Source organism: Canis lupus, chromosome 1 (genome assembly GCF_003254725.2).
Source record: "Canis lupus dingo isolate Sandy chromosome 1, ASM325472v2, whole genome shotgun sequence".
Taxonomy (NCBI): Eukaryota; Metazoa; Chordata; class Mammalia; order Carnivora; family Canidae; genus Canis; species Canis lupus.
In genome coordinates this window covers 54,038,815-54,056,499 of record NC_064243.1, presented here as the reverse complement: position 1 = coordinate 54,056,499, position 17,685 = coordinate 54,038,815, and the positions used below count along the sequence as shown (strand labels likewise).

Sequence of the window (17,685 nt, the reverse complement as noted above, 5' to 3'; positions counted from 1 at the left end):
CCCCATTTCCCCGAGCCAGGTATTCTCTTTGTCTCCTGCCTCAAAGGTGCCACTCCTCGGAGGAGGGGCAGTCTTGCCTGGGAGTTCCTCTTTGCGGTGGAGACCCCAGGCACCCTGCACCTTATACAGTGAGGGGTGGGTGGGTGGCCTGTGCTGCGGGGCTGGCCATGCCAGCTAGGCTTCTATCCGGAGCACCGCTGACCACCTGGAACACCGCTGACCACCCAGAGACCTGCAGGTGGACACGGCGGCCAATCTTGCTGCTACGGGTACCTCGTGGAGGTGGGTGATGCTGGCCTGGCTCCTTCTGTGCCCTTATTGACCAGCGCAGGAGGCCCTGCTGCCGTGACAATAAAGTGAGCCAGGGCTAAGGCACTGGCTGCAGGGAGCTGTCAGCCTGGAGCGGCTCTCTTGTGTGCCTGGCCCAGGGACACATGTCACATCACTGCTCCAGACAGACAGCTCTTCCCACGGTGGCCACTGCTAGCTGCTGGAGTCTGGGAAACAGAGACCCCTGTGCCAGCTGTAAGTTTTCTCCCGGGGCCAAAGGGGCAATGGGGTGCTGTGGCCCAGGTCTGGGGCTCCCTTGGCCTCCCCTTGGTGGCTGGCCCTACTGGTCCCAGCTGCACCCTGGGCCTGGTTCCCCCACACAGTCCAGCTGTTTCCTTGGCATCCTTGTTGGCTTCACCTCTCAGTGGTTCTCGCGGTCTCTTCCTCTGAGGGCAGCCCTCATGGAATCATTTTTAAAAATGTTTTTTTCTTGTTTTGCAGGCTTTGGTGCAATGTGGGGAGACCACAACATCTTCTCAGTTTGTTCTTTACACACTTGTGATCTTGAGCTGGTTCCGTGGGTAGGTGAGAGGGCCATGCTGGATCCCGGGAGAAAAGACAGATCGCTTAATGCTGTCACCTTCTGCCTCAAACCCTTTTGGTGCCCATCTGCTGCCTTAGGATGGGACCTAACTGAGCACCCATCACCGTGGCTTTCCCACCTTCCAGAACTCTTGCTCCTGGTTAGTGCCCGCTCTGTTTTGAGGCCCTACTGGAAATACCACTTCCCATTTTCCATCCCATCCCCAAACACACAACTTGGCTGGGATCTATGGCTGCACGCGGTGACTTTTCCTCCAAAGCTCACAGGACAAACTGCACTTACCCAGCGACATACGTCCCGTCTCACCAGTCCAGTGAACGCCTCTGGGTGCTGACCTCTCTCTACCCAGTGCATGGTGACATGTTTTCTCTGAATAAACAAAGAAACGCAAGGGATGGTTGGTGGCTAGGCTGAGCTGGGACCCTGGCTGATGCTCATCTACAAACTCTCCCTTGCCAGCAACAGCCCTTGCAAGCTTGAGGGATGTGAGCGAGGGTCAGCCCCCCCAACCCTGTTCCAAAAGGCCGGCAAAATCTCCAGTCAAGCTTCTGCTTCTCTGTTTGCTTTCTCATGTCTCTTCCCACATGCTCCGTGGTTCCCATTTCTGTCACCTGTGAACTCTGCTAATTGTACCGTTTCCTTTTAACAATGACTTGCAGTGGGGATCCCTGGGTGGCGCAGCGGTTTGGCGCCTGCCTTTGGCCCAGGGCGCGATCCTGGAGACCCGGGATCGAATCCCACATCGGGCTCCCGGTGCATGGAGCCTGCTTCTCCCTCTGCCTGTGTCTCTGCCTCTCTCTCTCTCTCTCTGTAACTATCATAAATAAATAAAAATTAAAAAAAAAAAAAAAACAATGACTTGCAGTGGAAATATTTTGTTAGCAATTTTCAGCATGTGTTTAAGCTGAATGTATCTCAAGATACAAAAGACAATTGGCAGACAGGAGCAACTTTTTTTTGAAGGGACCTTGATATATTTGAAATAAATTAAAGATGTGTATTGCCATCCTTACTTGATTTGTGTAGAATTTCCCTAGATATGCAGTTGTGCAAAATTTCCCATCTCTGATCTTTGTTCAAGTTGAACATGTGCTTCTACATACCATAATAACTCTTTTACAACACTCGTTGTGTACATTTGTGTTCTAACATTGCCATGGTTACTGAAATAAGTAATTGAAAAAAATTTTGATCAAGGATCAAACTACAAATGGGTTACATGTTGGAACAGTCTGTACTTTTATCTGTATGTTAGTCAAAAATCTTTGCATTTCACAACGGAAAATTTGCAGACTTGCAGGCGGATCTCTAACATTTCAAACTCTAGTGTGTTGATAACCATCTCAAATCTGAAAGAAACAATTTCACAACTTTCAGTGACATATTTGTGTATTCTCCATGTAAGAAGACCCTTGTGTTGAGTTGTTACAGATTGCATGAGGGCTGGAAGAGCAAAGACACTAGATCTGTAACAGAGCTAAGGTGCCTTCCCAGGTAGCTCTAACTTTCAATACAATTGCACTTGCCTGTCCTGCTTATGTGTTATAAAAAAATTATTTGTTTCCAGAAGGTATATGGGTAAATAAATACTAAGTAGTCCATTTAACGTGGGATTGGAGCTGAATCCTGGCTTTTGTTAAATACAGGAAAGGGGGGCATTTTTATGTTGGCATGTGGCTTGGCTTAGCAATCCTTCTACCTTATTGATGACTCTTAACATCTGTCTCCTTGAGAGTTATAGCCTCTGGTCTGTCCCTACTGTTTTGGTTATAGCTTATCAGTTGCCATTCAAAAATCTAGATGGTTTGAGTTACAATAGTTTGATAGTTTCTCTCTCCACAAAGTGGTCAGTGGCTGCAGTGACTACTGAGGAACAGGAGTGAAATTTCAAAAGGAAATTGAAGTCATTGAAAAATAAAAACCATCTACTTTATTCCAAATTAAAACACATTCAGTATGAGGAAAGTAATGCCTATTGTAGTTAACTCTTCCTTGAAAATGATTTCATGATAAGATAGAAGAAAACTGGAGTGGTAACACCAGAACTCTCCTGAAAGTGTTGCATGATGTTAAGCTGGGATATGATGTGGTCAGGCATCATTTCCTAAGACTGCATTGGGCATGGGGTGTGTTTGGTGACCTCCATATGGTCTAAGCTGAGAATACCAAGGACTCAACTAAGCCAAGGGGACAGTGAGGAGGAGATACCTATATGATACTTGGGGACAGAGGTGCAATCCTCCGTGATGGGTTGGAGGCAGGTGGAAAGAGTTGCAGAGTCCTGCTCCAGAAGAAGTTGCTCTTTAAGAGTCAGGGCTTCAAACTCTTTGGCCTGACTTAAGGTGAATCTTAAAATTACAGTGAGCAATGATAGTAGGTTCTTTCTTTATTTTCTCTCTGCCAGGTGAGGGATTTCCTTCTTTTCTTGGTCACTTCAAGTGATGGAGTAGGGGTACAGAATATCCTTACCTCTCTTTTATTTTACCGTCTTCTCTTGTTAGCTACCTAAACTCAAAATAATCATCCTAGGTCTTATGGAAAAACAAGGGGGAAAAAACCCTAAATACTTTCCACTAGGTCAAAAGTGGCTGGTTCTGCACCTCCTGGGTGGAAAAATGATCTTAGACTTTTAGGAACTACAGTTGCCTCCTCTGTTAAGAGTTCCATTTCCAAATACCTTATTTTTCAGTGAAGCTCTTTAAAGAGGGGCGGTGTGCTCCTCTCACACCTGCATAGTCTGGCTGCCTGCCTAACATAGGTTACTCGAAGCATCCAAATGTTTTAGGACCATCAAGAGTCTTACAGGGGAAAGAGTTCAAACTTTTCCTTGTAGAAAGATGGAAGATAAGATCCAGAAAGAGGAAATAACATTTCTAGAGATACACAGCATGTTCACAGTGGTGAGGATGAAAATGAACAAAAAAGCAGGTTTCCAAGTTTCGGTTAAATATTCATTTCCAAATTGAACTCCAATAAAAATGAATGAATGAATGAAAGAACGGATGAATGAATGAATAAATAAATAAATAAATAAACAAATAAATAAATAAATATTCATTCCCCTCACTGTCTTGGAAGGAAGATGTTTCAAAGACTCTGGACATACAGAGACAAAAGATAAATGGCAGATAGATAAATAGATAGATAGACAGCACTTTGTCATTTGTGTCTACAAATGATACGGAGATTTGATCTTTAGACCAAACTACTGTGTAGTCAGGGAAAACATATATGTGTGTCTGTAAATATTTTATTTATTTATTTATTTATTTATTTATTTATTTATTTATTTATAGAGTGTGAGTGAGGGAAGGGGCAGCAGGAGAGGGAGAGTGAATCTCAAGCAGATACCTGCTGAGCAGGGAGTGCAGTGCGGGGGCTCGATCTCCCAACCCTGAGATCCTGACCTGAGCCAAAACCAAGAGTCAAATGCTGAACTGACTGAGCCACCCAGGCAGCCAGAAAAAGTATTTTTATCCCTGCTTTACAGATGAGGAAACAGTCTTAGTAGCATCAAATGACTTTCCCAAATTCACAGCGGAAGAACATGGCAGATTGAGAGCAGAAACTCTTCCTGGTTCCAACTGATTTCTTTGCAGTATATTAATTGCATAATATAGAGGAATTCCAGGTTCCACATTTATATGCTCCATGTAGTAGACAAGAGTTATAGAAGTGCGCATTTATGTTATATCCTATTAAGTTCTTCACATCTCAATTGCCCGAGGATAAAGCAGCTCCTAGACACTAACCCTTTCGGTTCATTCCTTTTCCTTAAATTACTTCCTTAAAACATATTAAATATTTTCTCTTTAATACAGATCTAGTTACACTTGGGAAATTTTATTTATTTTTATTTAAAAAAGAAAACAATTGGCGAATTGTGAACAGGTACAAACCTTTTGAAGAAGCTCTGACACTACCTGACAAAACTGTTTCTATTTGTGCCCTGCCTCAGCCATCCCACCTGCAGGAATTTGCCCTGAAGTCAAAAGTCTCATTGTATGAAAATGTAAATGTGCTAGACAATTTATTGCAGCATGATTGGAAGTCAGCTAAATACCCAAGCACGGGACATTGGTTGGCTAGGCCATGGTGTGCACACACAGCAGAGGGCTGTGTAGCTGTTGGAAAAGCAAGGAAAGTACTGAGAAACTGATAGGAAGTGATTTCCAGGAGATACGATTAAGCAAAAAATGGCCCATTGCAAAGGAGTGTATATAGCGTATGTTCTGTAGAGAAAACAAGAACATAGACATACCTGTTTCGCTTTATAGAAGGAAACAGAGAGGAGATAACCCTGAAAGACAATGGAAGTGTTTCTTACAAGGGGTCTGGAGGAGATCGAACAGAAGGAACGCAGAAGGACAGGACCTTCTCTCTGTATGTCTCAAGGGACAGCTTTTGACTTTCCAGAGCAATATATGATATATATTATGGAGATGATATTATCTCCATCAATAATAATGGAGAAGGAGAAACCCCCAACACTGAAAGGAAAGGGAAACAAATGAAAGTCATTTTTCCAATCAAAGACAGTAGATGGGAAATAAAAAAGAACAAATCCAAATAACTTCTGAACACAACCTTTGACCATAGATCCACTGGACTTTGTAGCACACGGTAAGGGTACTGGGGAGAGTTGCAGACAAACCCTAATCTCCTGTACGGGTTGCTTTGTTGTGGTGCTGAGGGTGCAGGAGTTAGGAAACTGATAGATGAATTATAGGGCTGAGCAGGTGAGCAAATCTGTGGATGCTGTTGGGAGCAGGACTTCACTGTGATAGAAGAGACCTACATAGATGCCATAGGGAGAAGCCAGAAAGACTCCATGACTTCTAAGACATGCGAATGTACACATATGCGCACAGGTGTATTTGTCTATCTATGTGTGTATTTGCCCATATCTGAGTGTGCATGTGTGCTCACACCTAGATCTGTGTGCTGCAGACCAAGAAGAGCGGACACCTAGTAGCAGTAAGCACCCCTGGTCCCAGATCTTGGTCTCTAACTCCACACTAAGGACTAGAGTTCTCGGGCAAGTGGCTGATTCCAGGCTGGATACAGTAGGTACAAGATGGCCCTGGGACATCTTGTTGTGCTGCAGGTACAAAGGCTCAGGAAATGATGGGGCACACGCAGCAGACACAGGGCCAGCATCAAGGGGCTCTCACTGGTCTTTCATGAACCAAATATGACCAAAATAAGTGAAAGTCCATACAGAAATGAATTAGAAACCATTAAAATGGAAATGAATTAGAAATGCTTATGAATTAGAAATGAATTAGAAATGCTTTCCATTAAAATGGAAAATTATTAGTTATTAATACTTTAACACTCATCACTAGTAAGTGGATGCATGAAATAGTAAATAAGAGAAAAGCAAGGGGACTTGCCCATTCCAGGGCTGAAGAGTAACTGTGTGGGAGTGCTGAGGTAGGAGCTTGCCACACACGCGTGGACCGGCCAAACCCCCGGTGGAAGCCAGTCCTGGGCAGACAGCGATGCAGAGATTATTCACCACATCTTCCAGCATCTCCCTGCAGACTGCTTATTAGTTACAAGTGAAACAAAGAGAGTAATTACACAGTGGAGCAATGAGACAAGACCCTGTTCAGGATTCAGACCAGCAGTGAGAGCCAGATGGACACCCGAGCCTCCAAATGCGATATTCTGATAAAGATACAGCCTCCCCTCGGGAGTGTTCCAGCTAAGAATGCATAACTTGAGTCTCATCAGGAGGAAGCATCAAACCCACACTGAAACATAGTTTATTAAAAATAGGGGGATGAAGTATCTATATTTTTCCAAGATGTCTATGTCATAAAAGACAGAGAAAGTTTCCAGAAACATTCCAGACTGAAGGAGTCTAAGAAATAGGGCAATTAAAGACAATCCTTGATCCCTGACTGGATTCTGTTCTCCGGGGTTGAGGCAAGGGTGTTCTAGAAGGCACGGCTCAGTGGGAAAAACTGTAATATGGATCAGCATATCAGAGGAACGTACTGCCTCAGTAATGTTAATTTACTGAAGTGGACCACAGTGCTGTCTATGTAATACCCTTATTCTTAGGAAATACACAATGAAGTATTGGGGGATAAAGGCCTGAGGTGTATAACTCCCTTATAACTGATTGATTGATTGACTGATTGATTGATTTACAGCCTGTATGCTTGAGGGAGGGGAGAGGAAGGACAGGGGGAGAGGGAGAGAGAGAATCTTAAGCAGCCTCCATGCTCAGTGCATAACTGGATGCTAGGCTTGATCTCACAACCCTGAGATCATGACCTGAGCTGAAATGAGGAGTCAGGCGCTGAACCAACTGAGCCACCCGGGTGACCTCCTCATAACTGATCTAAAAACTAGAGAGCACACAAGTGACACATGAATGGGGATAAAAGGTTAACAAGAGGTGAATCTAGGTGTTCATTGTATAATTTTTATGCTTGGGACTTTTCCATAAATCGGAAATCATTTCCAAGTAAAAATCTTAAGACAATGAGTGATAAGCTGTAAATAGATGAAATGTTTAGGTTAATGAGCTATGCTACTTATGGAAGAAGAGCAACAGATGTGATGTGACTGACATTTCTGCATTCACGCCATCCGCTGAAGCATGTGAACATAATGCACAGCTACGATGTCCTGCCTCTCCCTCGAGCCTTGCTACTCTTTGGCTGTGTTGCATTATTTGCCCTCATTTCCTTCATTCATAACATGGAATTTGGGGGCTAAGGGATTAGCCTCTTTAGATAATCAAATGTTCCCTCTGGCTCTATAAATTAGCGATTAGACTAAATGTTTATTTTCTAATTTAAGCAATTCGCTATGGTAAATAAACAACTTCCAGACTCTCCATTTCTCCAATACCTATTTGAAAATCCTTTCCCACAACTTAGAAATTCTTTTAGGCATAGAAACAAATGTGGTCTGCAGGTCAATGGGAACACCAGTGTTTGCTAAGCAGGCCACGTTGTTTTTTATTTTATTTTAATTAATTAATTTTTAAAAAAGATTCATACAGTTATTTCATCACCCATTTGCAACCAGCCTATATTTAGGGGAGAAAGGAATAGTATAAGAAAGGAATTGAAAGGAAGGGAGGGTCATGGGGGACAACGATAGGATTTGGTGGAGGTAGAGAATTTTGATTCAAAACATCTAGGGAAACCAGACTGTGATATAGGAGCATCTAGATAATGTATACAACATGGTAAAAGATCAAGAATTTCCCGGTATTGGTTATATTTATAGGTTCATAGCATCTGAGAGCTAATAGGGATCTGGAGAACTTCTAAATTCAAAATCTCTCATTTACCAAATAAAGACACTGTGACTTGATGAAAGTATATGACTTGTGCAAGTTAAGAGCAGATCAGGACTACAGACCAGGCCTTTGGGCTGTCCAGTTATGCACACTTGGGAAAAACAGGCAGTTCCCAACTATTCTTGGAAGTGGCCCAAAATAACACCCCATTATCCTAAGATCTCACTACTCTGAATGAGAAGAATCTAGAAACTCTTCCAAGAAAAAGAAAAATGAACCGGGGACTGTGGGATGTAATTCCTGCACTAAAGATGAGCCCTTCCAGGTGTCAGGAGAATCCCAAAGTCCCCTCAGAACTTGTTATTCCTAAAGTACTCCATAGCGTCTTGGGAGGTCATTTGGAAGCAATGCTGAGGGGCGAGGAAGGGGAGAGTGACGCGAAGCCTGGGTCAAAGCTGGCATCTCACCTTTACGGTGGACGACCTGGCTGCAGAGTCAGGCAAGTACCATTGGGGACCACAGTGCCTTTGCCACCCCACACCACCAGTTCATTAGCCCTTCCATCGTTAGATGAAGGGTGTTTAAGTCCATACAGTGTCCCATAATTTGATCTGTTCATTTCCTTGCTGTGGGTAGGGGGTGGCCCGAATAAAGGAGGAGAGAAGCTCAGTCCCCACAAAGATGTATTCCCACAGGAAATGAACATGGTGGCCCTGGCTTATACATCAGTTTCTTGTAAGTTTTCATGTAAGCTCCTCTGACCTGATTTGCTCAGGTTAGGTCAATAACACAGTTTCCAGGTGTCCAAGGTGAGCAACAGATCTCCAATTGTGATTGTCTGTGCCACCAAGTGGAGCCAGCCCGTCTGCTTTCTTGATGTCAATTGTCTGGCCAATCTAAGCAAACTTGAACTTATTTCCAGCTCGGACAATCACGCCCTGCATTCTAGAACTGCTTCCGTGGTCTGTACCTCCCACACCCTGCTAGCACAAGACCAGCATCTCCTCGCTTGATTCCTGTCTTGTGACCGCCTTGCTCAGCTGCTACCCTACTCTCCAATTTTTTTTTTTTCCTAAAACACCATTTAATCTCTTTCTGAAAACCCATTAAGTCCAGCAGGATACGTTTCCAACTCCTTAGTGAGGCCAAAGGCCCCTGATTACCTGTTCATCCTCCAGTCCAGCCCAACATTGGAGAGTCTGGGGGTGCTGCAAACCATTCTCTCTCTCTGGAGCCTTTGGCCTTGCACACTCTCCCCACTCTGGTGCTTGTGCTCCTACCAGTCTGCGAGACCTGGCTGGATTATGAGCTGCCCAAGGGTCTTCTCTGTCCAATGCTCCTCTCTAAGGAGAGTGCCCAGCGCAGGGCTTCTTGCAGGTGTGTACCTGCTTCCCCTCCACTGGATAGGGAGCCCCTAGCAGAGATCCCAGGACTTCCAGGTTAGGAGCTCAATGATTACTGATGGAATAAAATGTCTGACTCATAAACTGGACGTTCTGAAATTTTACGAGTTGGAGTATTCATGTGCTGGGTGAGAAGAGATGTGAACACAGTCCAAGGAAACCTGAAAGAAGAAGGCATGGTGTTTTGAGGCCACAAATCCCCTCAGGGCCCTTTTACAGCAGACTGAATGCTTGGGCAAGAAAGGAAAGACCACCAGGGGGAGAAGAAGAAATGGTTGAGGAGGAAAGTGAGTACAAGAGAGAGATCCTCAGGGACCAACCACAGACCTAGCAGGTGGTCTTGGGCATGGACTCACAGGCTCTCATATAGATACTTTATTTGGGGGATACTATGGCATCCCCTGAATGTGTGGTGACATGAAGAACTTTTGGGAGGCTGACACTTGTTTTTATGTGAATGTAAGCAAAGGTAAAAGAAGAAAATTCCCATCATCATGAAGTTAGCCTTTTAGTGGGGAGATAGAATAAGCAAAACAGGAAATTCAGTGAGACCAGGAATAGGATGTGTGTTCAAGTTTTCAATGTGGTGGCCTCTGGAAGCTTCTCTGAGAAGGCCTCAGGGTACAAGTGAGAAGGGGGAAAAGAACAAGCCCTGTGAGGATTCAGCAGCAGAAGGATCCAGAGATAGATCAGCACCTGGTTCCAGAAAAGGCCTGGGTTGGGGTCAAGGGAGCAGGGGAGCAAGAGGTATAAGCCCAGACAGGTGGTAGGACCTGCAGATTGCTACTAGGACTTTGACTCCTACTCAAGGTAGTTGAGCCATAAGGTGGTTTTTAGTAGAGAAGTGACATGATCTCAAATTTTATTTTATTTTATTTTTAAAGATTTTATTATTTATTCATGAGAGACACACACAGAGAGGCAGAGACATAGGCAGAGGGAGAAGCAAGCTCTGATGCAGGACCTGATCCCATGACCCTGGGGTCATGACCTGAGCCAAAGGCAGACGCTCAACCACTGAGCCACCCAGGTGTCCCATGATCTTGAATTTTAACAGCACTGCCCCGACTGCTGTGTTGAGAACAGAGTGATGGAGGCAGAGGCAGAACCAGGAGCTGGGTGTGGGTAGCAGGCTTGAGGTAGTGTCAGTGGGTCAGTGGGGTGGTAGAAATATGGCACCTAGACATATTTAGGTGTAGAGGGCCCAGAATTTGCTGACAGATGGGAAGTGAGGGAAGGAGAAAACAGGAGTCTATGTTACTCCAACATTTTGGGCATAAGGGCAACAGAAAGATCAAAATGCTCATTGGCCATGGTGGGAAAAACTGTAGCAAGAGCAGGTCTGGAGTGAAGGTAACATCATGAACCTGATACAGCCCTGCTACATTTCGGATGCCTTCTAGGCATCCAGGTGGAGGTGTGACTTAGATTGGATTGGGGTCCGGCCTTTCGGGCAGAGGCCTGAGCTATCTACATAAATGAAAACGTCTTCTGTGTTCAGAGAGGACTTAACCAGGAGGCTGAGTGAGCGTTCCAGGGGAGCAGGTGGTGAAAGCGGGTAAGGGGCTGGGGTCAGTCCTGCACTCCAACAGCAGGAAGCCGGGGAGCTTCAGATTCTACACCTGTGACCCTAGGGAAAGGCCAGGGAGGTAGGAGGCAGTCCCGGGAGTGGTGTCTTGAAGGCCAAGAGAAGGATGTATTTATAGGAGGGAAGCATGACCTCTGTGCCATGTGGTCAGCACTCAAAGTCAGATGAAGACGGAAAATTCACCTTTGTCTGGAGCAGCGCTGGTTGGCGGGTGGCCTGGGTGAAAGCGGAGTTCTGCTGAGTCGCTGCAGCAGGAGTCTTAGGACAGTCTCGTTGGGCTTGGTTCAAGGACCAGAGGGAGGAGAGAAACCAGACAGCTTGGGGCAAGGGCTCTGTGCTGTTGGTTGTGAAGAGAAGAGACACTGGTGGGCGAGGGACCAGACGGGGTTACAGAAAGTTTCCCCCCCAGGAAGACCCAGGGCATGTGTGTGCATTGGGCAGCCACCTGCAGATGATTTAGGATGGCTTAGGGGATGCAGAGGAGGGTGGTGAAGACATTTCCTCTGGGGTCCAGGGCCCACGGAATGACCGCCTTCTATGGGGCGGGAGCACCTGGGAGGAGGCTGTGGGGTGGGCAGCTTCTTAAAGCCTTCTCTGACAGCCTGGGCCAAAGCTGGCTCTGAAGGGCTCTGCAGTTAGGCCGCAGACTCTCGGTGGCCTGCTGTCACCCAGGCCCAGCCTGGGGGTTTTGGGGTAGCCAAGGGGTTCAGGTTCTCTTTAGCCACATTTGTGTGGACTTCTTTGGTCTTTGCCAGGGTAAGTGAAGCCCCTGCAGGGCTCAATCCTCTAAGTTCCTGGGGGAGAAGCCAGGGGAGTGCCCAGCCAGGAGGGTGGGGGGCCCCCCCAGCCCTCCGCTGGGGCCGCAGGGGCCTAGCCATCAAGCCACCAGGCGGCTCCCGGCAACAGCGCGTGGGGGGCGTGAGCCCACGGATTCCCAGCGAGCCGGGTTTGGCTGAGGAACCTCCCTGCGCCACCCCCGCACCCACACACTGCACCCACCCCAGGCGCTGCGCACCCCGGCGGGCTGGGGGCGGAGGGGAGCGGGTTTGAGGTGCGGGCGGTGCGCAGAGGGAGGCGACGAGCTGGGCTCCAGGCTCTGCCCCGCGCCACGTGGCCGTCCCCCCGCCCCCGCCCCGCCCCGCCCCGGGGGGCTGCTCGGGTCTGGGTGGCTCTCCCCTCTCTCCCTCTCCGTGCGGGGCTGAGCACTGCTCCGTCCTCCTGTTTCCTGCGTGCATTAGTCAGGGAGAAAGACCCCTGGGCTCGGAAGGGCAGGAAAGGGCAGGCCCCTTGGCCTTGGGAGGGGGGGTGGTGGCTGGGGACCTCCCCCTCCCCCTCCCCCCGCCCCAGGAGACGGTGTCTGTCCCCGCGCGGGAGGAGCGCCCCCCGCAGGCCGACCTCCTTGGGGACGGGTGGTCCCCGCGCGCGGGCATCCTTCCATTCACGGCGACTCCGTGAGCCGAGCTGCGGCCCTGAGAGTCGGACCGAATCTATGAATGGGGAGAGGGAGGGGAGGCTCCGTCTGCCTCCACTGCCCCGCCGCCTCCCCGCCCCCGCCCCCGCCCCCGCCCCCCGCGCCCCGGCCGCCCGGGCCGGCCAGGTGCTAAGGGCCCGGGGCCGGGCCGGGGGGCAGTGCGGGGGGGCCCGAGGGGGTGCGCGGCTGGCTGGAGACAGCACTAGTTATACACCCCGGAGCTCCAGGACAAAGAGGGCAGCTCCGAGGCCCCCGCCCCCAGCCCGGCCCCTCCCCGGGGGCGGGCTGGCAGGTGCGGGGGTGGGAGCCGTCTCCGCGGGAGCCGCCGAGCCAAAGGTCCGGCTGCTGACGTCGGAGCGCCCGCTCCTGTCAATGAACGGCAGCGGCAGCCTGGGGACTTGTCTGGCAACGAGGCTACAGACGTCATCGCCTCCTGTTGGACGCGGGGGGTGTCCGAGCAGCCGCGCCGGCTTAAAGGAAAACTCTCCAAGTTCCAGGCAGCCGGGGAGAGTCGTTCCCGAGAGCACATGCACCCACCCCCGCCCCCCCAACGCCCGGTGTGCGCGGCACACAGGCTGGCACACGCGCGCACACACGCGCACACACGCGCGCGCACACTCGCACTCCTGTTCTCCAGGGAGGTGCGGGGCCAAACTTGCGGCCGCAGAGAGGATGAGCTGAGATGGACCGGTCTTCCTCGGGGCGTCGAGGGCTCCACGCGGCTTCCCTCCAGACCCCCAGACGCAGGGGAGGGAGAGAAGACTATGACCCTCGGTCTGGAGTTGTGTCTCTGTTCTGGGAAGATCAGCGCCAAATCCGGGGTGCCCGCAGGCCGGGGACTATGCCTGCTGAGCGGAGCAGAGGCGAGCCTTCCTGGAGAGGTCCCGAACTTGGGCCGCCGGCCTCGCTTGGCAACTTGCTTTGCGCAGCTCTCCATGGAGCCCTGGACCCACCGTGTGCCTGGCCCGCTGGCTGCTTCTTCTTCTTCTTCTTTTTTTTTTTTTCCTCCTTTTCCCTCTGGCTTTTTTTTTTTTTTTTTTTTTTTTTTTTTTAAATAAATGTACGAACTTGAAAGGAAGCGGAGAGCGGATCCGCGCTTCAGCACACTTTGGCGGGTAAGTTGATAGTTGTTTTTACCTATTATTTAACCCCTGAGAGTCCAGAAAAACTTAATGCCAACCTCTTTCCGACTTTGCCCCCATCGTTTCCATCCATCCTTTTTGGCTTTGAGGAGGAGCGTGTGCGTGGCTTGGGGACATGACTGCTTTGGAGGAGGGCTGGCTAGGGGGAGTGGAGAAGACTAACCCGGGGTCTGTAAGGCTCAAGGGGTTGCAGGGGAGGTGAGAGCCACTGCAGCCAACCCCAGCGCTGAGCGGTTGCCTCCGGGCGGCTGCCTGACCTGAGTTTGCAGCTCCAAGTTTCCTGTGAAGGCTGCCCTCCAGCTGCAGACCGCATCCGGCGTGATGCTAGCCTGGCAGGTGCTCCGGGGAAGCGGCCAAAAGGAGCTGCTGGTGCTCCCAGCACCTTCCTTGCTCCCTTCTTGGCTTCCCTCCTGAGTTCTGGATGGGGGCAAGACCCCCCCCTCCTCTTTCCATTCCTCACCTCTGCTGCCACTCTCATCTGCCCCCCCCCCCCCACCTCTCCCAGCCCCTTTCGCAAAAGCCTACATGATGTCATGGGGAGGAGGATTCCGAGTCTCCAGCACCTGAAGGCATCACTATATTGCACTCTGCAGCATTTTATTTTTTTCATTCCACCCAATTTTCCTTGCAATCCATTGAAAACATCCCCCACCAAACATCACAAACGGTGCCCCCCCTCAACCCCACTCCTTCATGAATAGACAGGGCCAGGGGTCCCACTGCAGAGCACCCGACCTCACCCCCTCCCAGATTAGGAAGAAATCAGCTGAGGGGCCCAAGGAGCGTCTCCTCCCTGGGTTCTGAGCTCTCCTCCCCTTCTCAGCTCACCCTTCTAGTGGAGAGAAGAAGAGGAAGGAGGAAGGAGGGAGCGCGCCAGCCAGCACCAACAGCCCCCTAGACGTAGGGCTGCTCTGCCGAACGGGCTGTGGGATCTCTGCGCCCGTCCCTGCCTCCTCCTGCCTCCCCTGCCTCTCTAAAGGGCCTGCCCTCCATTCTCCCTCCCTGGTCTCTACTCCCCACCCCTTCCGTCCTCGCTCGCTCCCCTCCACCTAACCCCACCTTCACTCTCCTCTCCAAGGGGGGAGGGCCGGGGGTGGGGAAAGAAACCCCCAAAGCCCCAGCCCCGGGCAGAGAGATGTCGAAGAAACGCAAAGCCCTCGAGGGTGGAGGAGGTGGAGGAGAGTCCCCGAGCCCCGAGGAGGAGCCCACTGCCTGGTCTGGGGGCCGCGGCCGCCAGGAGCAAGGTAGGGGGAGGGGGGAGGAGGAGAGGGAGAAGGAGCCGGGAAGCCTTTTGGAGTTGAGATCCTCTGCAGGAATGCTCTAGCTGGTCTTCGTCATAGCTTCCCATGTCAAGGGAACTTGAGTAGACTTTCCCCCCTACAGATGGGATTTTACTGGTGTCTTCAGGAAATTGGGGGTAGGGTGGGAATGAGCTGATTCAGCCGGTGCTGGAGACCCAAATTTGGGAGAACTTGAAGGTCTGTGGGGGGGAAGAGAAGGTGGGGTGGGATGGCAGAGGAGGCAGAGAGAGGCCAGGGAGGTGTGGATTGGGGGCTGCTGACCATTTCCTGGTTCTCTGCCTGCCTCGTCACTGTGCACCGGTGTGACCGACTGTCCTAGGCATGCATAGGACACCTGTGTCTAGAGGGTGGGGTGCCGGGGCTGTCCCCCTAGCGCCTGTGGCTGGGGAGGGACGGCAGGGAGGTTGTTGCCTTCTCCCTTGCTTCTCCAATCCAGGGATGCTAAGGGTTGCGTCATGTTGAATCCTCACCCCTGCACGGGCAGGCCCTTTGCGTTCTCCAGAAGTTGGAGGGGAGGTTTGAAGCAAATTTGGTGATGTGTTGTGATTTCAAGGGGAGCTGTTGTGATGAAAGCAGTGAGGTACTCCTTTACCTTGAATAATACCAAGGAAAAAGTGAAGATGGGAAATTTCCTGTGGAAACAAAAGTAATACCTGGGTATCTGATTTCCACATAAAAGAAACCCAAACAGACACCTTTTATTTCACTTAAAGCATTGTGGATTTGGTTAAAAGTAGGCCCCAAAGAACCAGTCAAGCCTTTTCTGGGCTGTCATTAAATTACAAAGGAAGAATGACCCAGATGCAAATATTTTGCTCTTGGTTAAGCTTTGGAAGAGGGGATGAAGGGCTGAGGTGGGGGGTGGGGAGGAAGCATCTGAACCCAGGCAGGTGGAGGGGTTGTTTTGAGTGATTGCTTTGCTTTCCAGAACTGAGCCGAGTGGTCTTGGTGGTGGCAGATGCAGGGCTGAGCAGGACACCAGAAGGCATGGGCGTGCGTCTCCAAAATGGAGTCATGGCTCTTCTCCCTTGACGTCATAAGAAACACAAAGTCACCCAAGTCCTTACTGCACATAAGACAGGACTCTTCTTGTCCATTGGGAACCTTTTGCATGGCTTGTATGTGTTGGAAAGCAAAGATTAGGCTTTGGTCATCCCTGGACAGTGCATTTTGGATTTGATAGAAATAGATGAGAGCAATGTTGTCCGCTTACCTGGAAATAGGTTGTATTTTAGTGACTGCCCATGTTTTGACTTTATTTGCTCAGTTATGATCTTGGAGCAAAAGTCAGTACATTTCTCAAATTAATTTCACTGGAAAAATGGAATTTGGTAAGAAATTCAAATATTGCAAATCACTTTATCTGAATGGTTGGTATTTTTCCATTTTGGGGAGGATAATTTGGTATCACCATAAGTATCTGACACATTCGTCAGCTCAATACCCGGCATTTGGTTTTGACCTGAGGGTTACTCTGAAAGATACGTACCATGTTCTGCTTAAGCAACTAGTGAAATCTATGGGAACTGATGTCATTATCATGGTAAATAACAACACGGGTCCATTTTATGGCATTTTAATAATTAATGAATACACGTCTTCCATTATAAAAGAAATAAGAATTGCATTTTAACAGATGTCTCTCTCTCTCTCTCTCTCTTTTTTGTGGAAATGCATGGTATTAGAACTTAAAAAGGTATGCTCTGGAGGTCCTGTACTAATGGTAGCAAATAATTTACACGTTTTTTTGCAAGTCAGAATAGGTGACAGTTAAGTACCTATACCCATATTATTCAGAGATGATAACAATTTTGAAATGACAAATTGTTGTACAAATTGGTTTTGTTTTAGACCTTACAAATATCTAATGATTCCACTGTATCCTTTGTATTTGGCAAATAAAAATGCCATTTGGTCATCGCCCTGAGTATGTAACTGTAGAAACCATTGAGACTGTAAACACTCAACTACTGTATTATTAGGAATGCATTTCTTTGGGGAATGGTGGCCATGGCATACACTCAAAGAGGCAGAGGAACATCTCTGTATATGTGGCAGGACGTGTGGCTCTGCTCACTGTGACAGCAGGGGACAGTGAATGCCGTGTGGTCATGCACACGCATCCTCACACATGGCCAAGGACCTGGATCTCCTCCACCCCTCCAGCTCAGTGCAGTTCTTGTTTTTCCTTTGGGTCTCTCAGCCAAACTCGACCGTATGCGCACTGAAGAACAGAGGAAAATATTTACATCTGTTTTGCTGACCTTGGACGTCCGAAGTGGCTTCTTTTAAGTTCCAGCAACTTGGAAGGCCAATGTGTTTGTTCGTTTTGACCATTGAAAGTATTACAGCGTGTATTAAATTAAGGCAATTGGAAATTAAATTTCAGTGGTAGTCATTGATTATAAGACCATCTGTCAGCAGGTTGGCTTGATCTGAAGTTTTAAATAGATGATAAGCATGCAGGCTACCTGGAGAGAGGATAGTGGGAACTTGGAACATAGGAACAAAAATCCATCGTGCCTTTTCATGCCTTTACCTACCACCAAGCTCTGCCAAGGTGTACACAGTTCCCAGTCATGGCCGATGGGTATCTGCTTCAGGTGCTATGTGGATATTTCCTGGTTATCATGTCGTAA

The 17,685-nt window shown here is 48.9% G+C and overlaps 1 long non-coding RNA gene across 1 annotated transcript; it reads left to right on the top strand.

Annotated features, from left to right (window-relative positions):
- Positions 1–14,859: 14,859 nt before the first annotated feature.
- On the top strand, positions 14,860–17,429 carry LOC125755769 (uncharacterized). The gene is made up of 2 exons (XR_007413070.1): positions 14,860–14,989; positions 15,975–17,429. It is a non-coding gene; the product is annotated as an uncharacterized LOC125755769 (long non-coding RNA).
- The last annotated feature ends 256 nt before the right edge of the window (positions 17,430–17,685 follow it).